This window comes from Lissotriton vulgaris, chromosome 8 (assembly GCF_964263255.1).
Source record: "Lissotriton vulgaris chromosome 8, aLisVul1.2, whole genome shotgun sequence".
Classification (NCBI taxonomy): Eukaryota; Metazoa; Chordata; class Amphibia; order Caudata; family Salamandridae; genus Lissotriton; species Lissotriton vulgaris.
Genome location: NC_141696.1, coordinates 1358970403 through 1358991892, shown reverse-complemented (window position 1 = coordinate 1358991892; position 21490 = coordinate 1358970403).

The following is a 21490-nucleotide window of genomic DNA, read 5'->3' as shown; positions in this document are numbered from 1 at the left end:
TAGAGAATGTTCCGGTGTGAGTAGCAACAGGTAAGTACTGTCCAAAAGGAGCAACAGAGCAACAGCGCCCTCTAGGCACGCAGGCAACCGTATTGCATGGCAGGGAAGAAGTCCGCCACCAGGTGGGCGCAATGAGATGTTCAGATCACTTCACCCTCCTTAGTTTAAGTCCTCCGAGCGATAGGCGATCCATCACAAGGGAAGGCCCAGCACTATTAATGGATACCACTCTTAGCCTGCACCAGGACAGCCCATCCGATTGCTCAGACGCCCAGCTGGGCCCGGCCATCCCGACGCATATCAGCAATGGACACTGGACAGCCGTATAGTCATTTAACGGTTTCAGTGACCACCGTCGGCCCCCCAAGGTGAGCAATGTTTCCAGTTGTAGGGCAGACAGGCTTAGTTTTCCAGCCTAATCAACAGTGACACCTCCCTCACTCCTTAGACGCAGTTCAAAAGATAGGTCCGCACTGGTCAGCACACCATATGTCTCATCAGTAAGAGGGAACCACAGCTCACAAGCATCAGCACATGTAGCTAGGGCCTGGGGGTGGAGAAATGTCTTAAACAAGAGCCACAGGGGCCTTCTCTCTGCATGGACACTGCCCCTCGGTTGTGCCCACCTCTCCACACAAGGAAGTCCCAGCGCCGTTGCCTATAGGAAGATGCCTCCGTGCACCGGCCGGACTCAACCTCAGGCCAGGGCGCACCGTCGACAGGGGGGGGGGGGCCAAATGAACTAGCCTCCCCGGGTCAGGTCCGCAATACCGCAAAATTCACCACCATGTTCGTGAGGCTCTGGGCATGGTATGCCACTCCGCTGCCCACCAATGCCGGCGAGGGCAATGTGCGCGACCACACAGTGTATCCCTCAGAGGCCGCCTCTGGCGGGGTTGTAGGTTCCTAAATCTGCGCCGATCCGCGCGTGGAGCAAGGAAGGCCCACCAAGACGGCCTTACCCGCTTCTGAGCTGGAAATCAGGGACCAGGGGCTTGGTCGCCCCGCAGCAACCCCCCGTTGTCACCTAGGAGGGAGGGTACACAGATGCGGTCCTCGGGGGTCCTGTTGTTCCCGGCTGCAGCCGGGGCCGTCCCGCTGCGCCTGGATCCGAGCCCTCCCGGGCCCGGTCGGAACCAGCCTACCAAGAAGGCCGCTCCTGTCCGTCGCCTCCAAGACGATCAGCCGCTCCCCGATCGAGTCACAGCGAGCAGGGGGTCCGGATCTCCACCCGACCTATCTCCGCCGACATCAGAAGGAGTTCAGGCAGGATTCTGGCGTCCACGGAGTCCGGTGTCCGCATGGCTATTACGCCAGGCCCGTCTCACAGCGCCCGACCCCGGGCTCGCATAGATGTAGATGCCAGCACCGAGGGTCCGCAGGTGGGGCCGGTGCTTCTCGCCCCCGCAGAAGCGGCCAGGGACCGCCTCCCGGCTTCAAACTTCGCCAAAGTGTGAGGAACAGTCACCTGCAGCCTCGCTGCTGTTGACGGGGACCGTGTGCTGGGAAATTTGACGGGGAAATTGCCTGTGTAAGGGGAGCTCAGCACGGAGCTCTACCCGGGCACGTCTGCTTCCATTGCGTGCTTAGCCACCGACAAAATGCATTCATACTGTCTTACCCCACACAGACTTGGTTAGACAGTGTTCAAGCAGGCAGGAAATTTGCCAAGCTACCAAGGGTTGAGCAAGGATTAATTTATTGAGATTTGGCTGGACCTACTAGTGATTGTGATATTATTACTAGCTGAAGGTGAGTACCCGCACCTACTAATAATCCACTTTCATGCATCCAGTTTGTGGTCAGACATCGGCAGATCATATAACCATCCTAGAAAGAAAAGTTCAGGCTCTGAATGAGAAAGGGGCACTTGAAGTGCTGCCCGAAGTAGGCATAGGCACCGGGTTTACACCTATACTACTTGGTGCCTGAAAAGGATAAGGCGATAAGGGAGATCATAGATCTCAAAAACGTCTAAAGACCTTTCTCAAGAATGACAAGTTTAAAATGCTCACATTGGCACAGGTTCGGGTGGCCTTAGATTGTGGAGACTGGGTAGTATACATGGAGTGCAGCATGTGTACTTTGATGTGCTGATCCTGCAGTTCCCAGGAGCTTCCTCAAGTGTATCATGAGTTTAGAGCATGTTCAATTCAAAACCCTTTAATTTGGCCCGACTTCAACCTCCTGTTGTTCACAAAAGTGACGATGGTTGTGGCTCATCTTTGCAGGTCAGAAATCAATGCAGTCTCATACCTTGAAGACTGGCTGTAAAGATGGGCCACTTAAACATGATGATTTCATTGCTGAGGTTCTCCTTTGCTGGGGTTGTCCATCAACAAGCTGAAATCGCATCTTCGATGTGTGAGGAGAATGACCTTTATATGGGCCATCCTTAGCGTGGTGGCTTTTGAAGGCCTTTCTGCCTTCGCAATGAGTCCTTTACATTCTGGCAATGATCCCTATGTTTTGGACACAGGCCTTGTTTCTGCCCAGATGGTTCTAAAGCTTCTTTTTTTCCTGACACGTTTTTTCTAATCTGTGATTGTTGCATCATTAATTTGAGCCTTCAAGGACGTTCCACGAATTGACAGACTTTTACTTAATAGCTTATTACCGCCCTGATGAAGCTCTATTCAGGGTGAAACGAGTTGGCTGCCTCTGCTTTGTATCATGCGTCTGTGGTTGAAGGAACTAATAAAAGAAGCATTAACTTCATTGGAGAGTCCGGAAAGTTTTGTTTTTCTAGCATTTGTGCCATTGATGTTCATGTTGCCTCTCTGTGCTTTCTTTCTGTGTTTCAATTGGGGGGGGGGTTCGTTGGCAGTGGACCTAGGAGGTGGGCAACAATGACTCTGCATCTACACTCAGTGTACGGTCAGGTAGTGCGGCGTTAATTATCCCCTGCTGCCATTTTGTGTTTCTTCTGTGAGGTTCTAGATATGCCTTTCTATGGCGAGTGTTTGTTTGGCAAACACATAGATGAAGCTCTGCAATCTATATAGACGGACACAGACAGGGCTAAATCCTTAGCTACGCTTACACAATGCCGCCTCCAGTCCTTTCGAGGCAGAGTTTGAGGACAATATGCATCTAGACCGCAGTTCCATCAGTGGTTTCAACATTATTCTCAAAACACCTACCAACCGTACAGTCAATCCTTCTGGACCAACGCTGCACCATCTTATTCATGGCCCACAGGCCGTAAGAGACAGCAATCTGCAGGGAGATCGCAAGATTCTACCAAAATACAATGAGTTTCACCAGGCCCCTGCCACTGTAGTCCCAACACAATTCGGTCCAACCTGCTCAAACTTCTTACAAAAATGGAAGTCCATCTCATTGGACAAATGGGTGTTGGATATCTTTCAACATGGTCACACCCTGGAATTCGGTCAGCATCCTCCAAGTACCCCTCCTTGGAAGGTACCAGATCTCAAAAAAGAAAAAGAATCTCTCATTTCCAAACGTTCCATAGAGAAGGTACCCTTCAAACAGCGTAATCAGGGGGTTTATTTTCATTTCTTCCTTATCAAAAAGAAAACGGGGAAATGGAGGCAGGTCATGGACCTATGGTTGCTGAACAAGTTCATCAAAAATCAGTCCTTCAGGATGCTGTATCTACAGGAAATATTCTTCCCATGGAAAAAGAGGATTATCTGTGTTCTCTCGATCTTCTCATAGCTTATTCCCACATTCCCATTCATCCCAAGCATTGAAGGTTTCTCAGGTTCGAGGTGGCAGGATGCCATTATCAATTCAGAGTTCTTCTCTTTCCGGTTTGAAATCGGCTCCCAGGGTTTTCACCAAATGGATGGTCCTGATAGACGCTTTTGTAAGATGCTCAGGGCACCAGGTATTTCCCTACCAGGATGACTGGCTAATAAAGGCCCCTTCGTTTCATGGTGACAGAACCTCAAGCCTGCCAGAATCATTTCCAGTCTCTAGGTCTTTTCCTCAATCTAGAAAAGTCGTCTCTCATTCTTTCAAACTCAATGACTTTCCTTGGGGCTTGCCTCGACACAAAACTCGACAAAGTCTTTCCCACTCACAAAAGAGTTGTATGTCTACAGGAGATAACACGTCTTTTCGCATCAAAAAGATCAATTTCTGTGGGAAAGCACAAATGTATGCTACGGATGATGTCCTCATGTAGGAGCAGCTGGATGTGCAACGGGGCAAAAACAAAGGGTTGTTCAACGACATGATTCCTATGTTGATGGTCATGAAGAGTGGGATGTCTTGGGGGAAGACCACGGAAAACCTTGCACAACGTCTCTCTCTCATTCACACTGCACCTCAATTAGTGATGACTTCAGACACATCAATGGAAGGTTGGAGAGCTCACCTCCAGGAATTGCACATACACAGAAAGTGGTCCAAACAGGAGTTGAAATGCCCCATAAATATTCTAGAGCTAAGGGCAATGTGCTTGGGCCTGAAAGCTTTCTTGCCTCGGATTCGTGGATCTCCAGCTCTGGTCCGGACGGACAACGCTACCACCATGTTTTATCTCCAGAAGCAGGGCGGCACGAGATCTCAAGCCCTCTCCTTATAAGTGGAACACGTGCCAGGAGTCCACAACCAGTGGGCTGACTCTCTCAGCAGGGTGGCCAAGCAGTGCCACAAATGGGAACTCAAAGACCACCAGTTGCAGGTGAAGTTTCGATCCTGGGGTTACCCAACATTAGATCTGTACGCTATGTACCTCAACAAAAAGTGCTCCTTTTACGCAAGCAGAACTCCTCAGCCGTGGGCGTGGGGAGATGCTTTTCTGTTCTCATGGACAGGGTAATTGGTCTACTTGTTCCCTTCATTTCCCCTCATTCCTCAAATCCAATTCTGGTACACTGAGCTGCATCTCCTATCAGTGTGCGTTCCGATTCTCTTTCCTCCCAGAGAGGTTCTTCTCTACATGGACAAGGGCCAAGTGATCCATCCTCTAATTTTCTCTCTCTTCATTTGTCGGCTTTGCTCCTCAATTTGTCGAATTTGAGAACTTGAACATACCAAAAGACTGCAAAGCAATTTTACAAACTTCTCGAGCTCCTTCCATGCTCAAGTGCTAGTCTGCAAATTGGAAGATATGTGTATGGTGTATTGCTCATTCATTACATCCACTCTAGTCTTCTCCCGAGCAAGTATTGCCCTATCTCTTGCTCCTACCCAAGGGGGGACTCTTGCATTCTTCCATAAAAGTTCGCCTTGCATCAGTATCGAGATACAGACGACGTCTGGATCAATCTTCTTTGTGGTCTCATAGACTCATGAAAGGCCTCTTCAGGGCCGATCCACCGGTTAAATGTCCACCAGTACTGTGGCAATTGAATTGAGTTGTGTTGCAATTGGTGTGGTCCCTATTTGAGCCAATACACAAATGTGACTTAAAATTTCAGCCAGGCATATCAGCGAAATCCAAGCATTCACCATAAAGAGCCATATCTCCAATTTCGGGCAGACAGGGTTATTCTATGTATGAATCCTTCCTTCATACCTAAAGTGCCCTCTACTTATCATCTAAATGAACCACTAATCTTGCCTAAATTATTTCCAATTCCGTCCTCGTTAGCGGAAAGGGCTCTCCATTCTTTAGACATCAAGCGCTGCCTGATGTTTTATTTGCAAAGAAGAAGAACTTTTCGTAAATCCTCTCCGTTTGATTTCTATCTCTGCAACCAGGAAGGGACACCCCTAACTAGGGCCTGTATTGCTTGTCAGGTCACTTCAACGATTGTCTTCTGCTGTGAAGAGGCTGGCCATCCATTGCCTGCAAGGGTGCAGGCTCATTCAACAAGAAAAGTGGCAACTTCATATCTGCCTGACATATGCAGGGCAGCAACTTTGGTGAGGATGCGCACGTTCACGAAGGATTACTGCCTGGATGGTTGGAGAAAGGCAGATATAGCCGTGGGCAGGTCTTTAAGTGGGCCGGGTCTCAAGGGGTCTTAGCACCGGCAGTTTTTTTCAAGGGGTCTCGAAACGGGTCTCTATCGGGCTCTGTTTTGAGCCCTGACACAGGCAGCCCGTTTTTTTTCCCGGACTGCAATTACCGCTGTTTGCAGTTGCTGTTACTGCAGTCCGGAAAAAAGTGCCAGGGCGCAAACAGCCTGATAGAGACCCGTTTCTAGACAGCACCAGGCACATGGATGTGCGCTGCTCACACTGCTCACTTCTCAGTAGTAGAGAAGTTACAGCATGACGTCATGCCAGGGGAGTGTTGTGGGGGAAGGGAAATCCTTTAAGAGTCATTTTCTTTCTGGATTTCCCTTCTCTTTCTGAAACTCAGGAGCAGCAACATTTGGGTAGGGTCACCAAGGATTTAATTGGAAGCTTTGTCAATATTATATACAAGTTTATAGTTGCAGCTTATTTATCGTCTGCAAGTAATAACCATTGACAAAGCCTATATTCCTTACTTATTGTAGGTATGATGTTACTTGTATCAAATATCTGGATACAATGACGGAAACAGCAAATTACAAGTCGGGCGGCACACTATGCTAAGCACAGATTTTTTGCGTAAGTGATTTAAAGCCACGCCCCTAATTACACTGGCCACGCCCCTTTTAGAGACCCCCCCGTTTTTTCATCCCACTTAAAGCCCTGGCCGTGGGACAGGCTGCACTTTGTCACCTCTTTGCTTAACCCGGCCGTCCGATGTCACAGTGGGCGTGTGCGTCGGACGGCCAGGAGCCGTCCAAACTGCGCGCGTGTGGAATTCGCCTGCACCGTGGGGGAATTCTGGCCACGCCCAAAGGTTTAAGGTATGCGGCGAGTAGACGTTCTTATTTACTTTGTGTGTGCATATTTCGTTATTTATTACTTGCATTAAGAGTTCGGTTATGTATGCATAGGTTTTTAGGTCTCGCCTGTCGATGCGCATGCGCATCGAGCAAGCGAGAGTATTGGGACTTATCCACTCTTTCCCCAACTTGCAAGGAATCGTGGCGATTCCTTGCAGTGCCCGTGACTTTTAAGCTCAATGCGCATGCGCATTGAGCTTAAAAGCGCGTGCACGTCCGTCTTGGTTTACCCGCTCCGCCCCCTCCCCTTCCCGCCGTCTCGCATTTCCCCTGCCGCATCAAAGGCTTTCACGGCCGGCCGGCCATGCTTTCAGTTTCACGACCGGCCGGCCGTGTCAATTACATTCCAAAGCCCGCTCTCCCTGCTCCGCCCCCTGCTCCGGCCGAGACGCATTTCTCCTCCCTCCTCCCCCCATTCACGTTTATTCTACTTCTTATCTGGCCTGGAAAAGCCTCGACAAAGGGTTTAGCCACAGCCCGTGGAAGTTGTGACCTGTGGACGTCATGATCATTACGTAATCTCGACCACCATGATCCCACAGCACACGAATCATTCATCATAGATTGTATAACCATAGTCCTAAAAAATAATATATTTCTGTTTGATAAAGATTTTTACAAACAGACCAAGGGGACCAGCATGGGAGCCACCTGTGCTCCCAGTCTGGCATGTTTGTACGTGTCACAATTTGAAGAGAAGCATATTTTTAATGTAGTTGCCCCATTCTTCGAGAATATCTCGATGTGGTCGAGGTACATAGACGACATTTTCTTTGTTTGGACAGGTACCTCTGAATTACTAAATGAATTCATAACCTGGCTTAATTTAGGAGATACTAATCTTAAATTCACTAGCCATTATGACCCGGAACAATGTGAGTTCTTAGACATACTAATTAAACATGTAGGAGGTATTTTGCAGGTAGAATTATTCACTAAAAAGACAGACAGAAATACAATGTTGCACTATCAAAGCAACCACCCTCCATGCCAGAAGAATAACATCCCCTTTGGGCAATTCCTGAGATTGAAACGCAACTGTACAGATGTTAAGGATTTTATACACCATGCAGGAATACTATCCAAAAAATTGACAGATAGGGGTTATCCAAAAAAGATGGTGAACCAAGCATTAAAAAGAGCTAAGTACTTCAATAGGGATAATTTATTAAAAAAAAAAGCCAACAATACAGCAGTAGAAAACAGGCTGGTTTTCGTAACAAACTATAGTGGCGTCAGCAACAAAATTAAAAATATTATCAATCGCAACTGGAATTTAATAACTACAAATACTAGTAAACCACCAATTCCTAAACCCATCTTCGCTTTTAGAAGAAACAAAACCATTAGAAACAGTCTCATCCACACATATAGAGAAACTACCCAACAGCAAACAACCATAGACAAGAACCCCCTGCCGGTGGGCACATTCCCCTGCAGCAAATGTTCCAACTGTAGCCAAGTGATCAAAGGTAACCTTATTGAACATAACAAAACTAAACATCAGATTAAATCGTTTATAAACTGTAGAACAAAAAATATAATTTACTTGATTAAGTGCCCTTGCGAGCTAATTTACGTAGGGGAAACATCGCGAGAAATCAAACTAAGACTAAATGAGCACAAGTCTGCCATCCGATGCAAAAAACAAGGAGCCCCACTGACTGAACATTGGCAGTCAGCAAACCATAAAATAGAAGAATTGAGATGGTGTGGTCTTGAGACCATTACCCAAAACATGAGAGGAGGAGATATCACGATAAAACGGAAAAAACGGGAACAATTTTATATGTCCCGTTTTAATTCCGTAAACAATGGTTTAAACTCAAAAGAGGACTGGGAAAGGATTCTGCAGTAATTGTAATCCATACATTTTAAACATAGCTGGTACTTCAAAAGAAAAAGCCCCGTTATTTGTATTTCCATAAGAACACTGCGAGGCAGATCATAACATCCCGATAAATAGTCAACTTCCCGAGTCGTAACTGTAACCATAGAGACCCACTGCGTCCTAGGCTACCGGTAACAAATAGGAATCCTAACCCTTTACCACGTGATAGAATACAAGTGAAACTACAATTGTAGTTCCTTGTCCAAACGAAGCGTGATTGGTTAACTATCCAATGACGTCATTCAATTGGCGGTTTTCCCGGGAAAATGAAACCTTCTTAAACAGGAGACAGACAACCCTGTTTATCTTTGGCCGATCGCGGTATCGAGCAGATGGTGATAGGACCGAGAGGGGAGCAGGGAGGCCGACAACAATTTAAAAGGTAAACGCGAGCCTCCGTATTCCACAAATGCCGACTTCTGTACTTCGAACTGCGGCAGTTGCACCCTTTGTCCTTAGTCATAAAATGCTCGGCAACAGACTCACTACTGTTAGCCTGTCTTTTCCTTAAACACCGTTAAACATGGCCTAACAACCAAAACGCTTTTAAATAATTGTAAAATAACTTTAAATGCCTGGTAGAAATTTATTCCTCTATTAAATTATGGTGCATATTATATGTTCTACGTAGGTTGAATTTTAAACAACCAGTTTGGGCATTTCCAACGCTGAGGATATAATTGAAGACATCCAGTGGCGTGCTTTTAACTTAAGAAGAAAGGACCATTGATAATTCCTTATACTGGTGAGTTATATATCTTGAAACTAACCCCAGCTTAATGTACAGAACACTAGATATGGCCCTACAACTAACAATATGGCCCCTTCTTTCTGTCTTTTCTTATTCAAACAGTGGTCCCCCCATTCAAAATCGGTGGCCCCCCTCCGGTAACCTCTACATCATAGAGTTTTGAATCCCAACAGGTAAAGAGGCCATGCAGCGACTACTACCTGTTATGAATGTTTATTAAATAGAAAGGGTGGATAAGCATTGAGTACTTATGTTCCCCATCTCTTAGAAAGGTATAACTTCTTGCAAGCTAAGCAACAGGAAGCGATACTCTCCAGAATTACGCATGAGAAATTTCCTCTAAATTGACTAGAAGAGGAATCTGAAGAAATCACACACAGGTATGCTTCATACCCATTCCCGTCTAGAAGCTGCCTCAAAATGTGATTTTTAGTCAACAATACTATGGAACCCATACATATAGTTACGTATACCAAAATGCACCAATGAAATACACCGTCCAGAACCTAGATGTATAGTATATTCTTATCAAGCACAATGTTTTTTTAATTTAATTCGCTGTCTTAGTAGACATAGGGTTAAAAAAAAGTCAAGCATACTGTTTGAAACAAAAAAAGAGTAACAGCTGCTTTACATGCACAAAAAGGATGTCTTCTAATTGTAATGTTTCCTTATAGAATTTGTTTTGTCCTGAGGAAGGTGTGATCAAAGATTCACCGAAACGCAGCGTCGACAACGAAAACAAACTGTGACTCCTTAAACTCACTGTTTTTAATCAAATTGTGATATTTTAAAAATGTTTTTTATTTGTGTATAATTATGTTTTTAACCCTTGTAAAACTGTAATAAACTGTATACTTTTTATGAAAAAAACAACACTTTAGGTTCTTATTTTCCGATTCTGATTTCACAAATTGTACAAATTATGGTGTAACCACGAATTCTAATTTTGAGATTGGGTGATACTTTTTGGTACATGCGAGCTATATTAGGGGTCCATAGTGAGTGCATAGCCCAGGGACTTTCCTTGTGTTTTCTACATTACGTAATCTCCCCTTCCCCGCACCCCCAACTCCTGTGTGGTGGACACCCAACGTGAAGTGTCCATCATCCGCCATTACCGCAGACTCCTGTCCTTTTATGACAACTGAACTCTGCCGGGGAACGCAGCAGGAATGCTTAGTGAAATCTATGTCTTGGATTTGCAGCCCGCGCGCGGAGGTCACAACTATTCTATCATTTCTCAGCATTATCTTTTCTCCATCTTACTTTGTTCCAGCGCCTCCCGCCGGCACGCAGCAGATTGAAAGCAGCATGCATCAGAAGGCACGCGCTGCACGCTTTTATAGTCTCGCGGAGGCGCGCTCCGTTCCTGGCCTTCCCTATCTCAGAATTTAGAAAGGCAGGCTTCCCTGGCATACCCCGCCAATACCACAAGATACTGCTAAAAGCTTTAAACGCAAATACGTTTGAATAACAAATAAATGTTAATATCAAGATATGTGCCCTCTTCCATTTCTGTAAACGCAGAAGTAAAATGTATACACCAGCATGCACTCATATAAACACATACACGCACTCAGAAATGTTTATGAACTTTAAAAGAAATCTGCCCAACAATCATATATATCACTCAGTGAGAAATGCAATGCTATGAACTGACCAGGGTTGAGGCAGACACTGTTAAAACACAAAATCAAAAGTTGTTTAAAATAAAACGTTTTACTTTGTTCTCAGAATATTGATTATGTAATGCTGTGCACTCCAGGTTATGCTAACTTGTTTGCCTTCCTGCTCATTTTGCTTCCTGCACATCTGTGTGAGGCAGTGAAAACGATTGTCTAAAGTCAGGGACACTGGAATTATGTAATTCTGCTGCACTGGCCGGACTACTCACCTAACCTCTTCCTGGCTCACTGCTACTTTACACTGGGGTCCCATGACACACTTGAAGTATTGGTTAAGGAGCTTTGTGTAACTGTACTATTCTATGGGGCAGGTAAGTTCATCCAGTTTTTGGGATTCAACGGAGCACCTTCGAAGCATCAGGCCTCGGCACCAGTAGACCTGTATGTGTGCATCAAAACATTCTATGCTCATTAAAAGCAATCATGAACCGTCTGCCGAGAGCTCCTGACTGTTACCAGTAGAGGGAAACCCCTCTTCTCACCCTCAACCCCTCACTCACCCTCAACCCCTCACTCACCCTCACTCTCACTCATCCTCACTCACCCTCAACCCCTCACCCTCACTCACCCTCACTCACCCTCACTCACCCTCACCCTCACTCACCCTCAACCCCTCACCCTCAACCCCTCATCCTCAACCCCTCACTCACCCTCACTCTCACTCACCCTCAACCCCTCACCCACCCTCACTCACCCTCACTCACCCTCACTCACCCTCAACCCCTCACCCTCACTCACTCACCCTCAACCCCTCACCCTCAACCCCTCACTCACCCTCACTCTCACTCATCCTCACTCAACCACCCTCAACCTCACTCACCCTCAACCCCTCACCCTCAACCCCTCACCCTCACTCACCCTCAACCCCTCACCCTCAAACCCTCACCCTCACTCACCCACCCTCAACCCCTCACCCTCACTCACTCACCCTCAACCCCTCACCCTCACTCACTCACCCTCACTCACCCTCAACCCCTCCCCCTCAACCCCTCCCCCTCAACCCCTCACCCTCACTCACCCTCACTCACCCTCAACCCCTCACTCACCCTCACCCTCAACCCCTCACCCTCAACCCCTCACTCACCCTCACTCTCACTCATCCTCACTCACCCTCAACCCCTCACCCTCACTCACCCTCACCCTCACTCACCCTCAACCCCTCACCCTCACTCACTCACCCTCAACCCCTCACCCTCAACCCCTCACTAACCCTCACTCTCACTCATCCTCACTCAACCACCCTCAACCTCACTCACCCTCAACCCCTCACCCTCAACCCCTCACCCACTCACCCTCAACCCCTCACCCTCAAACCCTCACCCTCACTCACCCACCCTCAACCCCTCACCCTCACTCACTCACCCTCAACCCCTCACTCTCACTCACTCACCCTCACTCACCCTCAACCCCTCCCCCTCGACCCCTCACCCTCAACCCCTCACCCACCCTCAACCCCTCCCCCTCAACCCCTCACCCTCGCTCACCCTCAACCCCTCACCCTCACTCACCCTCAACCCCTCACCCTCACTCACTCACCCTCAACCCCTCACCCTCAACCCCTCACCCCCTCACCCTCACCCCCTCACCCTCAACCCCTCACCCTCAACCCCTCACCCTCAACCCCTCACCCTCAACCCCTCACCCTCACTCACTCACCCTCAACCCCTCACTCACCCTCACTCACCCTCACTCACCCTCACTCACCCTCACTCACCCTCACTCACCCTCACTCACCCTCACTCACCCTCACTCACCCTCACTCACCCTCACTCACCCTCCCTCACCCTCCCTCACTCACCCTCACTCACCCTCAACCCCTCACTCACCCTCACTCATCCTCACTCACCCTCAACCCCTCACCCTCACCCTCACCCTCACCCACCCTCAACCCCTCACCCTAACTCACACTCACCCTCACTCACCCTCACTCTCACTCACCCTCACTCTCACTCACCCTCAACCCCTCACTCACCCTCAACCCCTCACTCACCCTCACTCACCCTCACTCACCCTCACTCACCCTCACTCACCCTCACTCACCCTCACCCACCCTCACTCACCCTCACTCACCCTCACCCACCCTCACCCACCCTCACCCTCACCCTCACTCACCCTCAACCCCTCACCCTCACACAGTGCAATAGGTCTCGGAGCATTTGAGTTAGAGCTTTTAGAATTGTTTATGGCTTTTTTTATTTGTAATTCTTTAGCATTGGCTACAGGAAACAAAAATGCTAAAGATTTACAAAAAAAACCCATAAACAATTCTAAAAGCACTAACTCTAATGCTGCGAGACCTATTGCATTTCCAATGCTTGTTTCATGGTTGTATCTTCTTGCATTATGGTTTGTTTTCTTGTGATGTCATGGTGTGATAGTACACCTTCCAGCCGCTAATATTGCTTAATAATTGTTGGTATACTGCTAAAATCGGAGAAGACTCTATCTCTGGCCTTTTGCTCATTCCAGTTTCCTCCCTGGGAAACACGTTCCACCTTTGGCCTCCTTTATGAATTCGAACCTCTTCCAATGGTCCCACAAGTTCTGAGGATGATCAGGAAGTACTACATTTTTGTACCCAGTACGTCTTAATAGCCCCAGATTTAGCTCAAAGCCTAGTACCCGACCGAGTGGATCTCAGCAGCTGCTCTTCACTTTGACTGCCTCTTCAGGAGGACCTGTTGTACTATCAGGCCAGCAACGCTCTGCACCCAAGCCTCCACAATCTACACCTATATGCAGCATCGTACCAGCAGTCAGATGATCTGTCTATATCAAACGACAAGTGGGAAATACACATTAGGTCCCTTTATAAATGAGCTATCACTAGCTCATTTGAACCTCCAAGAAACTTTGCAATATATTCTGATATTACTAAGAAGGAAGTATCAAAATAAATACGAAGCTCTCGCTCGTCTGAAGCAGCCAGCCCAAATGGCATACAGATAGATCTGTTTAAATTAGATGTCCCCTTCTGGAGCACACTTTTAAATAATAATAATAATAATATCGAGTTTGTAGAGCGCTCAGTAACGCCATCACGGCGTGTCCCCGCGCTAACACTGTCCAAGAAATCAGCATACAGATGGCCCGGATTAAGAGGAGTAAAGATGAGTTTTGAGCAGGGCCCTAAACCGCGTTTCGTTGCTCTCCAGTCTCAGTGCACAGGGGAGTTTATTCCACTGTTGGGCTGCTTGGAGTGCAAATGAGCGTCCACCCATTCTAGCCTTCTTAGTTCTAGGCACTTTCAGCAGTCCGGCGCCCTCTGATCGAAGGGACCTGGTAGGTTCATATCTGCTGATTAAGTCCCTGAGATAAGTCGGTGATCTGTCCCAGACGATACGGTGACAGAAGAGGAGACACTTGTAGCGCACCCGTTTCTTTACAGGTAACCAATGAAGCGCATCCAGTGCTTTTTTTGAGTTGGCTCTCCTGGGTCTTCTTAGCACCAGTCTGGCAGTCTACTCCCTTATGTCTGTGAAAGTTCCAGCCTCTTGGAAAGGGACGGTAGCCCATACAATCTAGAAGGGGGGCCTAAGCAAGACCCAACCAGCTACAGAATAATAGCACTCCTAGATTTTGAAGAGAGCTATTTGCCAAACACCTACTAAACAAAATGAAGCAGTGAGCCGAGGAACAACTGATAATACCATTGATGCAAATTGGATTTTGCACCGGCTGTTCAACTGTTGATAACATCACAGCACTGTAAAAAAAAAAGAAATCAATCACAAAGAAATCAACGTTATATAGCTGTGTTGTGGATAATTCTACAGCTTTCGACAAAGTGAATCGTCAAAGGCAATGGGCCAAGCTCATCAAGTAGAAAATTAATCTGTCTCTGTTGCACTTAAGTGTCGAACCGCATGCTAATACATGGCTGCAGGTAAAGCTATTCACCTACAATATTATTACTTCTAAATTTTGCACCAAAAACGGCCTCAAGCAAGGGTGTATTTTGGCCCTCTTAATATTTTCCTTGCGCATCGCCAACTTACACGAGTCGTTGGAATTAGATCCGGGCATTCCACCTAAATTGGGAGGTACAAAAATAACATATATGGACTATGCTGACGACTTGGTGATTCTGTAACATAACTCCAAAGTCCTACAGCATCAATTTAATCACTTACATAAATTTAATTTGCAGAAGAGATTAATTGCTAATTTGTCAAAAACTAAGACCATGACCTTTGAGAAGAAAAATATTTTGTGGGGTGAGTCCTGGGAGATGCTACGATCGAAACAGTCAAACAATATGACTATCTTGGGGTAGCATCGGCCGCAAGATATCATGGTCTATCCATCTAGCCATTTGAAAGCTTAAGTAAACTATGATCACCAAGTCTGTGTTTTGATTTGCAAATCTGGTTGGCGGGAAATCAATCAGGCCTTCACTGAAAGCATTAAACATGAAACTGATTCCATACTTGCTGTATGCATTTCCTGTGCTGAATCATAAGACCATTTCCAGCCTGGATGGAAAAAAAATATGCAACGTTTACGAAATCTGCTACATCTTCATACAGCTACCCCTCATTGTGTCATCAGGTTAGAATTAGGTCTAACATCTCTAATAACGCTCCATTACAGAAGCACCATGAACTACATCTGTGACTGTGCAAAATCAGATCCAATATCATTCAAATATTTAATTTATCAGGAAGCAAATAAAACTACATTTAAGCTGTACACCTTACCCTCTAATATAGAAACTTAAAATACACCTGACCTAAAGTCACTGGCACAGTTAAACCTGCCAACCCGGAAAAATGTACTCAAACAGAGGGACTCTGACCTCGCATAGGTCAAACAATACAATCTCATGGATTTAGAGGCAGAATTACAATCCTCTTGCGACACATTTACGCTGCAGCGGCGTAAATCAAGCGCCACGTTGTGCCTTATTTACCACGTGACGCATCTAGGGAGATGCGTCACAATGTAAAGCCCTCCGCCACATGAAACCTGCGTTAGGTTTCTTGTGGGCGTTCCATCGCAGGGTGGGAGTTCCATTGCAGGAACGCCCCGCAAAAGTGACGCAGTGAAATCTACAAGATTTCAAGGAGTCACTTTTCCGAGACCGCTGCGACAAAACCTTACGCCTGCTTGAAGCAGGACTAAGGAGTGGTGCACCACGTTAGGCATGTCCATTGCTGGAGTTGCGTCGCACTTGCCACAAGACTCCAGCAATGCGCCGCCCTTATTCCACAAGATGCGACACGCATCTGCCTATCCTTGTGCCACGGTGCACCGCATTGTAAATGCGACGCATCCATGGTGGCACAAGGGGAGACTTGCGTGTCGCCTCTGTTCTGGCACATCCCTGCAGATTTGCAGAGATGCGTCAGACATTGTAAATATGCCCCTTAGTCTTTAAAACCTATTCCTTCCAGAGTCAAGAGTATCTAGGGTCAAATCTGCCTTGGCGTGTTAAAATGATATTTTTAAGGTTCAGATTGTTTTATATTCTGATTTATGAATTTGAGGGCAAATGGAACCCAGTTTTTAAATATAAAACTGCTTGTCAACTCTGTGGGCATACAATTGAATCCCTTCTGCACGTTCTAAGTATCTGCCCTAAACTTCTGTATTTAAGGAAAAAGTATTTGCAATCTATGTTTAAAAAGGCAAAAATAAAATCAACTGTGGAGGCTTTCAGATACTGCTTTAGCGTTAGTGAAGGTTGAACAATGATAAAGTTAATGAACTTTTTAGATCAGGGTGACAAAGCTTTATCTTGATGATTTTAGTACCTTTTTATATACCCTGACTACATGCGTTTAGCATATTTTGCTCTTTTTGCACTATATCTGCATGTAATGTAGTCTTGTAAAGCGCATGAATCACCCCACATGGGGTATCTCCGCGCTGTAGACCGCTGGGGAACCTGTCCTGGCTTTCCCTGTGAGATGCTCCCTACTGGGTATCTCCAAGGTGGAGCCAGGCATCCCCGGCGTATGTGGGGGGCCGTTGTGGAGATGAGGCAAGCTAATGCCCAGAGTTGCCGAGTGTGATCCCTGGTTAGAGTAGGCACCGAGGCAAGAATTATCGAGTCCGCTGACCCTGACCACGACCCTGCCGCGTCGGGAATTGAATTCTGGTACCGGGCCGTCCTCTGCTTACGGGTCTGCTGTCTCTAATCAGTGAGCCACACCACTCCACTTCAATAAACTCCATGTTCAATAAAAGATGGCTCCCACAGGTTTTACTTAAGGTTAAATAGAATGGACTAATGCTAGCGATATTTTTTAGATTAGGCATATAATGCATTTCATCTGTAGATCATGTAACTGTTTTATACTCTGTTTTGATTAGATCAGTTTATGCAAACATACATGAATTGTTTACTATATGTCTTTGGACATTTGTGCACTGCCCCAGAAATGTTGTACTTAAGAAAAGGTAGTCGCCTGTGGTTTAAGAAAGGTAAAACAAGAACAAACGTTTAAACTGCTTGAAACTGTGATAGTGTCAAGAACAGTAGTGCAATTACAATTCAATTATTTTTTTAGGCCAAACCTACAAAACATTAAATATGAGATTTAAATATCTGAATTATAGCCATCTGTGTCCAGATACAAGTAAACAGTTTTTCTGCCTTGATTTTTACTATGACCTAAAACCTTTTTTTTTTACTGATCACCCGATACATATACTGATTCCAATGTTTTACATCTTTTATTGTAATCTTTTGATTAATACAATAAACTTATATTACAACTACAACTTCATGCATTAAAATCAAGCGGAATCATCTGGGTGGCTTTGACATTCTGCTGGAGGTATGGATGTGATTTTGGCTGCTTACCGTCCATCCTCAAAATCCATCTAGTCTGGCTGCTGGCATAAGCTGTTACCTGGTATGAGGATAGACAGGTCGATCCACATCATATCAAGCTGCCTAATGTTCTTTTGTTTTTCTCTCTGCCCTGCATAGCTTTGCTGTGGCCTGTAAAAGGCTACTTATCTTCTGTTTTGTCCTTTTTCCTTTGCCTGATTACCTCTCTTTATTCAAGTGGTCCATTGAGATGCTTTTCTTTAACAAACTTTCATATGTTTCCCCTGCTCACTCCACTTTATTATGCCACAGTGAAAACCTCAATGTGGGGCTTACCCTTTTGATGGGTGTGGTGTTTCAGCCTCTGCAAAAGCTTCACCCTGAAACGTTTGACCCTCAAGATTTTTTTTTCTTATTGCCATCACGTCTGCACAATGCATCAGTGAATTGCATGTTTTATGTGTTTAACCATCAGATACCACTTTTCTCCCATTAGGTTGTATAATTAGGCTTGAGTATCCTTTCTTCTGAAAAGTGGTGCTCCTTTTCATGTGAGACAGTCCACCATCCACCCTGTGTTCTTCTCTCTTTAAGGGGGGAGGCTACACCTTTTGGAACCTAAGGAGGCATATGGGGGCTTATTTACAAGCCCCTTGCGTCACTTTTGTGTCACTTTTCACATGTTAAAGTGACGCAAAAGTCGCGCAAGTGCCTTGTAAATAAGCCCCATCGTTTCTACATTGGAGCACTGTTGTGTATTTTCCTCAAATCAGTAGGAACTGTGATTTTAGGGTGGACATAAACTTAGGTTGGTGCCAGACTGATTCCATACACCCCACAGGATATATTTTACCTTGGACCAGCTAGCTCACATTGCCACCGTTAGCCCTCCCTAACTTAGGCAGGGAGCGAACAGTTCAGGTAACTACTGAACATGACAACCCTGTTTCCTCAGGAATTGTAGTGACAGTCCTAGAACTTTTCGCTCAGCCACTCGTGCTCTCTTTTCCTCAAACAAATATACGAATACAGAAAGGATGCTTTTCAATATTTATTGAACCGTAGTGATTCTTGTATAGGAAATATGTGCTGCAATGACTGATAGACGGAAGCAGACAAAAATTATAATGAGTGTGAAAACAGTGGATAAAACAAAGAGTCCCACCATCTTATTGAGACAGCTTATATAGTCTTCCATATACAGTATTTATAATAATCTAGAGTACTCCTGCGATGCAACCCTAACCAACGTGGCTAGTGTGTGAATGTATGGTGCACCAAGAAACCCCCTTCTGGATGATCTAATCCCTTAACTTGTTGGGTAAGAGTGTAGGGCCCGTCTTGGTCACAAACTGGACACCCCTCATGGAGAGGTCAGTTAGATGCTAGGGATCAGCATGCATGGACCCATCAAAGTCAGCAGAAGCATCTCCTCTGATTATATTTGGAAACAAAAGGATATATATGGAAAAGGGCAATCTGGCTTCGGGCCGTGATTGTGATCAGGCTGCCTATTGTTTGTATTCCACAGATAGCTGTGTCGCCATATGGACGCAATAACAACCACATTTATGCTACGCATGTCAAGGCCTTGCACATAATGGCATGACAGTGTGTTAGTGTTCTCACGAAGTTCTTTTGTGTCAGTAAGGTCGGTGTTCTTAGGAACTGACCCAAGTGTCACAAATGCAAATGTGTGTCAAACGTTGATGTGATAAAGGGAAGGCAACTTTAGGGAAGAACTGTGTACATGTAAATTGGCACTATTTCTTACCAGGCCTAACTTGGCCACATGACAGCACCAGTTCGATCATTAACCCTTTTTCAGATTTGTGGTGCAAAGAATGTAAGGCAGTCCAGACACAGACATTATCAAAGTAGATTGCCCTTTGTTCTCTGCTGAAGATCCTTCCACCAGAGTAGAGGGCGCAACTGCATCCCAGACATATGCCAAGCTGTTAACCTGAAGATCATTCCAAGGGAGTGAAGAATGCGACTGCATTCCAGACATATCCCGAGCTGTTAAATGGGCCTCTACCGATGCCTTCACCAGGCACTACTGTATTAACTCTCAGGTCTGCAGCGGAGTCATCTTGGCCAGTAACTGCTTCAGGACTTCCTTTGTGAAGTCCACACCTCAGACACATTTTTTCGAAGGTGAGGTGGGGGGGAGAGGGGGTTACTACTTTGGTATCCATTTATAAGGTGAAGAATCTACAGTTAATAGTATGCTTCAGAAAATCATGTTACATTCTGTAAAGTTCATGCTGATGGACAGAATATAGCCACATATTCCTCAGTGCTCGTCTACCTCCCTGGTTAGTGGAGTGGACTTCTTGTAGCTTATTAGGTCCCAAGTTAGACCACGGATGCTCTCAACATTTTTATTTATCAGCCGCAATGCATCTGAGCAGGCAGAAAGGATCTTTTATCAGCGTGCAGGGGTTGTTGTTGGTGGTGGGACAGGGTTGCCATGGATATGAAGGTACCATCTACTGATGCACTAGAGCTATTGCAGAAAGTTTTCTGAATCTCTTCTGGCACCTGGGAGAATTCAAAAGGTGAATAATACATGGTTAGGTAGAGTATCCACTAGAAACGGAGTTCTTGAAGTTGCTGAAGGTAAATAACTTGTTTTGTTTTTTGTCTATGCTTTTATCAACCCTTGGTCTCTTTTTAGCGAACTCACTTCTGCGGGTGATAAAATACTTGAGGCTCCCTGCCCATTCATTCGTTGCCCTCACTGGAATGAGGTCTGACTCTCCCTAAAGACCTGCAATGTAGTTCTCTCTACAAGCTATTTATTCATTTCCCTCTTAGTTATAATCTTAAAAAAGTGGCAATGCCATTTATTATCAATCAATCAATCTATTGGGTATGTGTATAGCGCAGCTTAGCACCCCAGGGTGTATCCAGGCACTGAGGTCCTGAAGGCAGTTCGTCGAAGGTCATATCACTAATACTAACATTTAACACACACAGATTTGATCTTTCTACACAAACTGTTGTGTATACAGTAGCAATTATATGTTTTCACTAGCAATCTAATTGAATGCACATTTGTTTAAACCTTTAACATAACCTACACAGTACAATAGAACACAATACAAGACAGCACAGTGAGGCTACAAAACAACACAAAACTAGAGACATCACAGCAACACCAACACCAAAACCACAACATAACAAAATAACTGCTCACAGCAGTGCAATACTACAACATAACACTAAACAAAAGGGCAGCGTAAAACAACATGCAGACACAGCAAAATTGTGTTGTGTTTTATGTTACGTTGTAATATGAGCTTCTCATTTCGTTGGTGTGTTATGTTCTGTTCTGTTGTCTTCTCATGTTGTACTTTATTGGTGTGTCATGTTGTTGATTTGGTAAAGTTTTGTTGTTGGTAGTGCTGTTGTGCTATGTTGCTGTTGGGATATTCTGATGTATAGTTGTGATACACTTCCACTTAGGTCAGTCCGCATAGACGAGTCCACATGAAATTCACTTGTATCGCACAGTCAATGGTGTTTGTGACAAAGAATGCACCTTTTATTAGACATGATATAGCACCAACC